This window comes from Amblyraja radiata, chromosome 20 (assembly GCF_010909765.2).
Source record: "Amblyraja radiata isolate CabotCenter1 chromosome 20, sAmbRad1.1.pri, whole genome shotgun sequence".
Classification (NCBI taxonomy): Eukaryota; Metazoa; Chordata; class Chondrichthyes; order Rajiformes; family Rajidae; genus Amblyraja; species Amblyraja radiata.
The window spans coordinates 9068371-9080176 of NC_045975.1; the positions used below are offsets into that span (position 1 = coordinate 9068371).

Here is an 11806-nt window from a genome sequence, read left to right on the forward strand (position 1 = left end):
ATATTGTATAACATAGAATATATGTTCTAAAAATGTGCATTGTAAAACGTACAGTGTTTAATAATTTATCTTTTAAAAAGTTCTGTGTCTGAAATTTTTAGTTTTTGTTTGTAGATTTATTTTGTTTTTGGCCATATGCAGCTTTTTGGTTGCTTAATAGCACTAATTATTTGTTAGTTTTCTATTGGACCTAATCAATTTCAGAATAAAAGGACCATAAAAATAGGAAATTCACTAATAAATACATCAAGAAATTAAGGAGGTTACCCTGATTTGGAATTTCTGCTGATCTGCTCTATAACTTTATCCTTGGAATGATTTTATATGATTTAATTTTCTTAATTTTGAGGACATAGATATAGAACGTTTTTAGTTAACATTTATTAAATATGAATGTAATTCGGTAAACCAATACAACTTGAAAAGTTGGATAGAGATTTGTTCAATTTGGTTGAAGAAGTGAAACCATTTCAATTGGCGGTTTCACTCTTTATTAACGCAAAAACGTTCAAGCAATTAATAGCCATAAATCCTTTTCTACCCAATTTCCTTTCAAATGTTGCACTCTTGAGTATACTTTCATTGACCCTATACGATACGATACGATAAAACTTTATTCATCCCCGGAGGGAAATTGGTCTGCCGACAGTCACAACACCCAAGGTACACAAAAACTTGACATTGAAGTGAAAACAAAAAGAAAAAGACAAGCGACTGTTGGCTGGCTGCCGTGTGCACAGCACTTTCACCAGAACAAATGAACAAACAAACACCGACTTATCCCCTGGGCAGAGGATTCTAACGCTAGAGTGCCCCCATCCCCTCCCCCACACCGGGTCCCCCTTTGTTCTCCCACTGTTCCTCACAGCGGTCTCCCCATGCCGGGTCCTCCATTGTTCTTCAGGGAAGTCCCCCCACGCCGGGTCCCCATTGTCTTCCACTCCCCCCTCACGCTCATCGACCGCGAGGCCCAACTGCCACCAAGGTTCCCGTTGCCGCCAAGGCTCCTGCTACCGTTGAGGCACCCGCTGCCGAGACTCCCACTGCCGCCGCTGAGTCTCCCACTGCCGCAGCCGAGTCTCCCATGCCACAGCCGAGGCTCCCATACTATAATAATAATAATAGTAAATTTTATTTATGGGCGCCTTTCAAGAGTCTCAAGGACACCTTACAAAAATTTAGCAGGTAGAGGAAAAACATGTAAGGGGAATGAAATAAATAGTAGAGACATGACTAGTACACAAAGTAAAGACAGAATTCAATTAAAAAAAGACAGAATTCAATTCACTACTACTCTCCTATACTACTTTAGCAAAGCATAGATTGAGCATTGGAGCGTGGACTGCTTCTGTACATATTACTATGTTAAATACTTTCATCAATAGAGCAATTAGAGAACCTTTTACACGTTTTAGTGAGAAGGTGAACAGAATTTCACACCTTGTTATAGTTTCCAGAGCATAGCTTGTAAGATAATATTTAAAAAATATTTCCACTATTCAAATAGACGTATGATTAATTTTTTGAAAAATAATACACTCTTCACCATAATCTGAAGTGCAGTCGATGTATTGCTTGGGGCATTATTGTCTAAAGGTTATGTGTATCTGAACTAATGTTTTAACACTTGTCCTACAGGCGCTTAACCATATTGTTAGCCATAAAACATGTCTTTCATGACCTTTACATTTGGGGCCTTCCCTTCACCTTCAGGTCATTATCTTAACCTTGTTTCAAGTAACCAATTACAAATCCTGAAGGTTTACCATGAGTGTTTTCTACCTTCTTACAATTTGCAGAATTCTTGTAGTACTTTCTTAGCTTCTACAATACTTGCACAACTGATCGTAATTCTCCTATAAATTTGACATATTGAAATTAAGTTATATTTTAAATTTGAGGGGTACCAGTTTGTACCACGTACCATCATGGTTGTAGCAATTGAAGTTTTAAATGTTGAGAAATATACAGTTCTACACCTTTTAAGTAATTGTCAAAATATGTTTCCAGACATCAGTATAATGGATTGAAATAAACATTGTGGAATGAATGAAATAAGGAATAGACCAGTGAAGTATTATGTTTATTGTATTGTTTTTAATATGGTTTGCGAGTAATGAGCTTTTGCAAAGTATACATTTTGTTAAAGTGGTCTTTACTGTACACTTAGAGATAAAGGGGGGGGGTCAAAGAAAGAGTGTTCACGTTGCGGCCCTGATTTCACTAATCTTTCCACCACCACGCACAAGAAGCGCAAGACAGACACCATTGTATGCAGATGCCGAGAAGTGTGTTCAGCTCTGACTGAACAAATTCTAATCTTGTGTGTGGACTCGATAAGAAGAAGAGATAAAGGAAATACTTATATTAGAATGAATGCGCAGGAACTGTAATGTTTACAAGTACAGGATTCTTGGAATAATTATGTTACAAATAGTGCAGGCTTTGAATTCAGAAATAGATTAACCTACGTTTTTAGATAAAATAACTGTAAGAGTTGGTTCTATCAGGATTGTCAACATTGCAGGGTGGCATTATAAGAAAAATGTTTAATATATTGGGATTCAAGTTTAAAAAAATCATATTTATATTTTGGGAAAATGCCCAAGACTGATGCAAATGGCTAATTTCCCTTGAGGAACACAAATCTAAGGGCACTTACATTGATTAATTAATTTCAAATGTATTTTCAGCAATTATAATTGATGTTACAATGGGAAGTGTGTGAGACACAAGAGTCTGTAGATGCGAGAATCTGTAGCAAAAAACAAGCGGCTGGTGGAGATCAATGGGTCAGGCAGTGTCTGTGGAGACAAAGGGATAGGTGACGTTTCAGGTCTTGCGTCAGGACTCAGGCCTACACCTTTGCCTCCACAGATGCTGACTGGCATAATGAATTACTTTATAAACTTGTTTTTTGCTCCTGAAATGGAAATGTATGTCTGGTCTGGAAAAGGTGCAATCAATGGAATGTTGACATTCAAATACAAGATGGTGGTGGTGGGGGTGGTATTTCTGAAACAGCATTTAAGATATCTGTGCAATGGCTACCTATTTTCTTTGCACATTGTTTGTCTTGCAGGAGCGGAGAGAATATGATATTTGGCATTTCATTATCTATGTACATTATTCGTCAGGATGCATTTTACACCAGAATGACAAATACTAGTTTAAACATAGAAAGAGGCATATTTTGAAATGATTTGGATGTCACCTTGTCCAGTGTATCCAAAATATTATTCACTGTGAGATGGCACACAGTTGTTACACTAACTTATTTGACTGGATGATCCTGATCCAGAAGGAGAGTATCATGCGGATGGAAATACTCCTTGACCAGAGCGAAATAGTATTTAAGTACAGTGGAAATAGTTTTCATATCTTATGCCTAATCCTTTACCCCATACAAAAGAACACAAAGTGCTAGAGTAACACAACAGGTCAGGCAGCATCTCTGGAGAACACGGATAAATGATGTTTCGGGTCGAGACCATTCTTCAGACGTCCCTATAAATGGGTGTAAAATGTTTGCACTAAACCTATTTACATTTTAGTTCTCAATCAGATACCTTGAAATAAATTTCAATGTGGTTTACTTAGTATGTGATGTTCAGTGTACAATAGCTTCTTACTGTAAAAAATCCACGTACGGTCTTCATATAGAAAGTCCATAACCTGTCGCAGTTTTGTTTTGCTGTGTAGCATTTTAAAACTATGCTGTATTTTGAAAATCTGGAACAAATTTTGCAAAAATAAATTCAGTAAAACTTAACTTAAATAAATCCAGTTTAAACACTAAATTCAGCAACATTAAAAACTGAACCAAGGAGTATGATACAAATGATGATTTACAAGAAAGGTTGTGGAAAAATTATGTTTGGTTTTGAGGGAAAAACTCATCATGCCACTTCTCCACCAAATTACTCTGTGACTAATAAGGTTTTTGAGCTTTTCAGTGTGAACGTGTATCCTGATATTCTGCAAGAATATTTAAATTGTCCATATAAAATATATTAGGATTAATGACACAGTTTACAATATAATCATGTGTAGGCAAGAACTGCAGATGTTGGTTTAAATCAAAGGTAGACACAAAATGCTGGAGTAACTCAGTGGGGCAGGCAGCATCTCTGGAGAGAAGGAATGGGTGATGTTTCGGGTCGAGACCCTTCTTCGGACAATATAATCATTTTGGAAATTATGTTTTTGCTTTGCTCTAATTGATAGTCGTGGTTGCATTGTAAATGACTTTCACTGTTTGATGCATACAGTGATTTAAAAAAATTGTTTTGAATATTAATTTGAAGACTGCAATATTTGCATATGTTTTTTATGCAAAGGTTATTGCATAATATTTATGCATAATTGCTTTTGACTTGCGTTTTCATGCAGTGTTTTAATTAGCATTAATGGATTTTGTAAATCACACGTTTAAAATCATCAAGAAATTGAGAAAGTGAATATTTGAAACTAATCAAAATGTAATGGCTTTATTAGTAACAGATCATAAATATAGGTTCTCGTAATGTTTGTATAAATTGTAGTTATGATGCTCAGAGTAGGCAAATGTCAGTTCAGATGTCCTGATCTTTGCAAAAGGGAATACACATACCTTTTACTATTGCTTACATTCAACTCTGGTGATAAATGGGTTTGTGCAATGTGATTAAATGCATATTAGTGTTTGCCTGAGGCACTTGATTATTATCATTTTTATTTTCATTACACTGTAAGACCATATAATTCATAAAGATAATACAGAAATCACTTTGTTGCTGCTAGAAATAATTCTGCTTTATGGATGATGTCCTTTTAATTTTTCCTTTCATGGATTATAAAATTGGTTAATATCCACTGAACTGAACCAGTGGAGAAGCAAATAAAGATGTTGGCCTCGGGTCACAGTGTCATTTGTGATACTGGCAAATTCTTACGGGCTCATTTATCCCTGTACATGATTGATAACGTTATGGGTTAAATGGAGAATGGTTTGGTTCCATTAAAGGATCATCTCCAGTGAAGACCTCCCACTTAAAAGTCAGGCATGGAAACATTTGTGATGAGAAGACAAGGGACTATCCACAGGTCAAATTAAACAACTTAAATAATTTAACTGGAATGACAGTATAATTTGTCCATTCTGTGTTATTACCTTGACCCCTATCAGACTTGTAGGCCATCTTGCATCCAACCCCAGGGTGTTTAAGATGTATTTTTAAAATAAAATAAAGTTAAAGATTAGGCATTTAAAGCATTCAGAGCTGCGAACAAAAATCTCCGAAGGAAAATAGAGTATAAAGCAACAATGTATCTTTATAGATAAGAATTTAGTTAGGGTATTGTAAAAGGAATCGTTCTAGTTTGAACTACCCACGGAATAGCTACCACCACTTACAAAAGAAGAAATGGGTCATCCATCTCTGTTGTTTATAGACATTGAGGAAAACAAGCTTTGCTGTGTTTGGATATATAACAATTGCTGCAAGTAAAACGTAATTAATTTGAGGTGTTCCTACGTGATAATGTATCATATAAATCTAAATAAATGTGTCTGTTCAACTTCAAGACCCAGGATTGAGGGAATAGCAAATCAATAACATCCCATTTGACAGTTTTGGCCTGTACCCTATCAGGGATAGCTCCTGCTATTCTCTCCTTCCTGCAACTTAAAATATGCTTGCTTTCTTAACTTGAAACAACAACTCTCTTTCCCATTGGACACTTTCTGTTTTTGTTTCCTATTTACAGACTTTGCAATATTTTGTTTCAAATCATGTTTGCTTATTGGAAAAAATTAACATTGGAAAAAAAAATTGAATTTTGGGGCTAGATTTTTCCCTATCCTGTGTCTGAGAAAGGCAAATTCTACGCTCTGGATATTTACTGTAATCCAGGAAGTTTCCTTTATGCTAGACGTAGCAATTTTCTGGAAACAGTGGATACTTAAGTGGGACCCTCAAAAGTAAATTGTCTGTTTGACCTCCTAGCCAAAGTTTCTTGCTAAACCAAACATTAAAAAAATGATTCCAACTTTGGTGGTTTATTAATCTTCAGTTATGCTTTCACAATTAGTCAGATAGTATAAGAGACCTATTCACATATCAAGTTCCATTTGCACACCAGGCTAGTCGGATGAGGGATGTGGGGGGGAGGGGGGTGTGGGGGGGGGGGGGTGTGGGGGGGAAGGAGGATGTGGGAGGGGTGAGGGGGTGGTTTGGGGGAGGGGTGTGTGTGGGCAGGGGGGATATGGGCAGGGGGGTTGTGGGCGAGGGGGACTGTGGGCGAGGGGGACCAGAGGGGAAGGGGTTGGCGGTGCGATGGGGACTCACAGCGGTCTGGTCGCTTCTTTGGCTGCTTTGCTGGCCGCTTAGCTGGTCGTCCTCCGCCTGGATCCGAGTCTCTGACTCCGCGCCGGGCTGGGCTGGGTCGGGCCGCTTCCGGTCCCTCCCTTTGAAAATTGTATCTGGTTGGAGACCGCTGGCCATCCAGAGCCTCCCGCAGCTGCAGTAAAGACATGATGGTGCAGGAAGGGGCGGACCGTCCCGCAGAGTGACAGTAGAAGGGACCAATCCGTGCGGCGCTGAATGGCAGGGGAGGCAATCAATCTGCATGAAAGTTATTTCAGAAGATTGATACATAATAAATTGCAGATAACTGAACAGTCAATTTTCCCTTGGCCTTATAGTTTTTAGGCTGTGTCTATATCTTTTTATGGAAATTATATTTTCTAATACAACCTTGGACACTCTTAAATTATAAATTTAAAAATCTGAATTTCTAGACAACTCAGCAATATCAGGTGGTGAACTATCTTTGAGCAGGAAACCAAGGTTATGCTTTAAGGAGATAAGCAAGGTAACAAAAGTAGAGTTTCAGGACAGTGTGTGTACTTTAATAACATGAAATTGTTATTTTTAAATAATAAATGAATTTCTTTGCATCCCTTCAATAATGTGTTCATTTCAGTGAGCTAAATGAGAATATTAAAACACTTTTTCACTCTTCATCCTGGTCATAGCTGCAAAAACACTTTATCATAGGCACTGTTTGCTATTGTTCATGGGGCCATGTTGTTCCATTTACTAATTCTGACAAAAGCAATGTATAATTTAAACAAATAGATTAAATTGGCACTTAAGATTTTTCATCTATTAAAGGCACTGACTCCTTTTAGATTACTAGAGCCAGGAAGTTTAGGCACTAAAAACCTCTGAAATAGGCAGGCAAAAAGGCATAATTAAATTACTAAAATGGCAGAAAAAAGGCAATTATTGACCAAAAAGGCAAAAAAAATAATATTGGCATTTATTTCCACCACCAAAATATGGTTGAAAATGATGATATAAAGGTATACCACAAATTATCTGGTGTTAAACTAAGCCATCTATCAGACAGAATATGCTTCAGTTGTGAAAATTTTATTTCTACCTCAGCTGAGAGTGCATACCCGAAACAAGCTACAGACTATATTCATGTCGATATCTTGTGCATTACAACTACGTTCTGAACTTTAGCTATGTTTTGTATTTCTTCAAGATCTTCGTTAGCTAAAATCACTCTCTCACATTTTCCTTGTATGTCTTTACCTACATCGCCAGGAACTTTACGAATATTGTCAGTTACTTTGTTGAAAACTTGCAAGTTATTCACTCATGTTTCGCCACGTCTCTCAAGGGAAGTGATAGCTTGTGAGAAGTGTGCAAAATTGGAAGCAATAAACACAAGATTGCGGTGGAGGGACTTTTTCTGCATGATTTCACTGATGATCCTGACTGCAGCAGATTCTTCTTCTTCAAAACAGTTGACGATTTCTTTTATCTTTCCAAAATTTGAAGCATAGAGTACATCAGAGAGCCATGTACCGCACCTAGCCAAAACGGGCTGAAACGGTAGAATCTCGGGTGCCATTTCCTTGAACAACTGCACACGTGACGGTGTTTTGAGGAAGATTTTCTTCAGATTGGAAGCTAGGCGGTCGACATTTGGAAACAAGCTACGTATATGCTTGGCAATTCTATGAAGTCCTTGAGCTAAGCATGTCAAATGCAACATTTTGGGGAATAAAACTAAGTCACAAACAGAAGAACATACTTGTGTTTTATACCTTCTGGCCAAAGTACAGCAAGTGAAGATGTAAACAACTGAGCAATAGTTGAACTGTTTGACCTCCAATAATTCCAGTCAACAAAAACTCCTTTGATGGTTGACCTGCCTCCAGTGTACCGATTACCATATTGGCAACATATCTCCCCACAGCACCGGTTGTCTCGTCTATTGAGATCCATATTTTGTTGCATGCAACTTCAGCTCTAATTTTCTGCACAACAATGTTGAAGTTGCTGTCAACATAATTTTTCCGTAATGATGACTCGCTTGGTATATGTTCCTCTGTGTATTTCTCTAAAAAACCTCTGAGAGATTTGTTTTCCAATTTCCACAGTGGAATTCCAGCATCAATGAATGCCTTGCACAGATCACTCAAACTCAGATTTGCGACCAGAGCCTGCAGTAAATGTAGTGAGGAGACAAACTTAGGTAATGCGTTTGGATAGTCTACAGTGCGTATCAACATTGACTTCTCTAATTTGAGATAGCCCTTGTCTTCTCTCTCCTCCCCCTCCCCCTTCCCAGCTCTCCTTCTAGTCCTACTGTCACCATATTTTCCTTTATTTCCCCCACCTCCCCACATCAGTCTGAAGAAGGGTCTTGACCTGAAACGTTGCCTACTCCTTCTCTCCATAGATGCTGCCTCACCCGCTGAGTTTCTCCAGCTTTTTTTGTCTATCGTTGATTTTTCCCGCATCTGCAATTCTTACTTAAATAGATCTTGGAGAAGACTGATCCAGCGGGCAGCGGCACAAACGAATTAATGACTAATGGTGGTGACCCCTGTTTTGCCCCGGTGGTGGAAGTTTTCTTGTAAGTTATACTCTGTCAACACGTTAATAATAACATTAATATTAATGTGTTAACATAGAAAAAGTCATTGTAATCACGGTACAACTAAAGAAAATAGCACGACCTTTTAGCAAAACAGTAAAAAAGGCTGATTTAGGCACTCGATCATGAAAAAGGCATTATCCTGGTGAAATCTTCAAAAAAGGCATGAATAGGCACATGGCATTTATGGCAAAATCCTGGCGCTATAGATACAGTCCATACATACTGGCAATTTACCATGAATCATGTGGCATCGCACTCTGTATGGTTCTGTCCTAGCATAGGTCACCAAGCAACCTCTGGGAGAGGGAATGCTGCTTTGATTTTCCTTTTCCTTAGGAGCACAGGCCTATTGCAGCAATTCTGTCTCTACACTGGTTAAAAACAGCACAATTGTCTTGAGATTGAACTGCCATTGAAGTCAAAGCGCAAACTTTGATGAGCATCTGGTTTCAGTCATGAAGGTGAGTAGTGACAAAGTAAGGTTTTTTTTTCCTCTACCTTATGGTCTTAGTCGAAGGAAGTAGTCATAAACGTTATGGAAGAATCTTCCCACAAATCTCTCCTATTTGTGATAAATGTCTACATCTAGATGCTAATTTAACACATACGTTTGCAAATTGTATAAAAATTAAATATTTCTGGACTGATATTTTTGAAATAATTTCAGGTTATTAATACAAAACTGGATCCAAACTCAAAATTAATAATACTTGGAATATCAGAGCAAAGTTTAACACTCACAACAAGCCAAAGAAATTTCCTCGACTACAGTATAATAACCGGGAAAAAATTAATATTAAAATTTTGGAAAGGCACTACGACCCCCACAATTAAAATGTGGATTGTGGAAATGTCGGAGACCCTATATCTAGAAATAATTAGACTTGTCTTAATGGACAAACAAGAACTTTTTGATAAAATATGGGCTCCATTCATTAATTATCTGACGGGATAGATTGGCCCAGCATGAAAACCCAACTGAAACTTGAACTCAGGATTAGATGAAAAGTCATACTTTATAATCTACGAACCTATCTCCAATGACGTATTATAAGTAATCCATTCCACCTTTTTTGTTTTTTTTGATATTTGTAACTTTTTTCTCTCTTTCTTTCTTTTCCTATATAAAAAAACCCACTAGAAGTAGAAGTAATCGACAATTGAAAATTTTAATAATGTATGACTGATGTATTTGAAAAGTTTTTTTACTACAATATGTAACTATACTTTATAATATGTCTACTTCTAATAAAAAACAAATAAATAAATTTAAAAAATGAAAAACACGTTATGGAGCCTAGGACAGAGGTGTGCTGCCACAGGATGTTGGAGATCATGGATGGGGGGGTGGGGGGGGGGGGGGGGGGGGGGAGGAGAGTGGAAGGGAGCATGGAGGAATCAGGACTGGGAGAGTGATTGTGAAAGGGGATTCTCTATGGGGATTGGTGAAGCCACCAAAGAGACTCCAGGTTGGTATGTTGCCTCTTTGGTGCTAGAATCAAGTTTTCCAGAAGAAGCTGCAGTTTCCAATTTAAATAATATCTGACGTGTAAGGCTCCAAGGGATGTAACCCATATGTAACTTGGTGAGCATCTTTATAGAATCTTTAGGCAAAACAAAGTGGTGAGTAAAAGGGGAGGGGGCATCGCACTGTTAGACAAAGATTGCATTACTTCATTATTGAGGGTGGCTATCCTGGGAGCGAGACCATGGGTAGAGATTAGAAAGAAAAGGTGGCGTCTGTCACTTTGGTGCAGATCCTATCTGACAGATTTGATTTAATTATTTTGAAGAGGTAACAATGTATCGATGAAGGCATGTTAATAGATACGATCTACATGAACTTTAGTAAGGTGTTTGACAAGGTCCCATATGGGAGACTGGTTCAAAGGATTAGGGCATATATGATCCAGGGCATGTTGGCAAACTGAATCCAAACTGGATTGTCAATAAGAGACAGGGTGATGGTAGGAACTTGTTTTTGCGAGTAGGTGCCTGTGGCTTCTCATGTACCACAAGGATCAGTGCAGAAACCCTTGCTGTTTGTAATATCCGTGAGTGACTTGAAGTTGGATGTGGGGGGACGTGGGCAGTAAGTTCGCAGATGACATATAGATTAGCAGAGTTGTTGATAATGGGGAAGGTAGTCTTATGTTGCAGAAAGTTATCGATGTGTTGGTGAAATGAACAGAAAAATGGTAGAGTTTAATACAAACAAATGAGGTGATGCATTTTGTGAGTACAAATGATGCCAGGCCATACACCATGATTGGTAGGGTTTGAGGGAGTATTGTGGAACAGATGTAGCTTGGACTTTCATGTGCTGTACATTTCTATGACAAACTCTTGTAACCTTTTGTTGTTCATTGATCAAAATCACATTGATCCATTAAGGGCCTGTCCCACTTGGGTGACCTGATCCGCAAGTCCAGAAGAGTCTCTTCGACCTTCAAGCTCGAGGGCACTCTCCTGGAAAGCCTTGAGCTGGATCGACCTGCCGCGTTGAAACTGCATGCTGCAACGACCGAACCGCGAGCTGCATCTGCTGACCGCACACACACACACACAACACACACACACACACACACACACACACACACACACACACACACACACACACACACACACACACACACACACACACACACACACACACACATCGCGAAGGTGGGGGCCAGGGAAAGCAGAGGAGCGCTATCTGCACGATGAAGAAGGAAGGTAAACGGCTGCCACAGTGTATGGTAAGTCCTTTTAGAGAGAAGGAGAGAGAAGGGGAGAGAAGGGGGGGGAGAAGGAGTGGAGACACTTTTAAGAAGTTTAATACGGTTTAGCGGGCATTTTACCTACTGGTAGATCTTCCTAG

The 11806-nt window shown here is 38.6% G+C and overlaps 1 long non-coding RNA gene across 1 annotated transcript; it reads right to left on the reverse strand.

Annotated features, from left to right (window-relative positions):
* Positions 1-953: 953 nt before the first annotated feature.
* On the reverse strand, positions 954-11806 carry LOC116984571. The gene is made up of 3 exons (XR_004415069.1): positions 11787-11806; positions 6330-6605; positions 954-1107 (listed from the first exon to the last, which is right to left on the reverse strand). It is a non-coding gene; the product is annotated as an uncharacterized LOC116984571 (long non-coding RNA).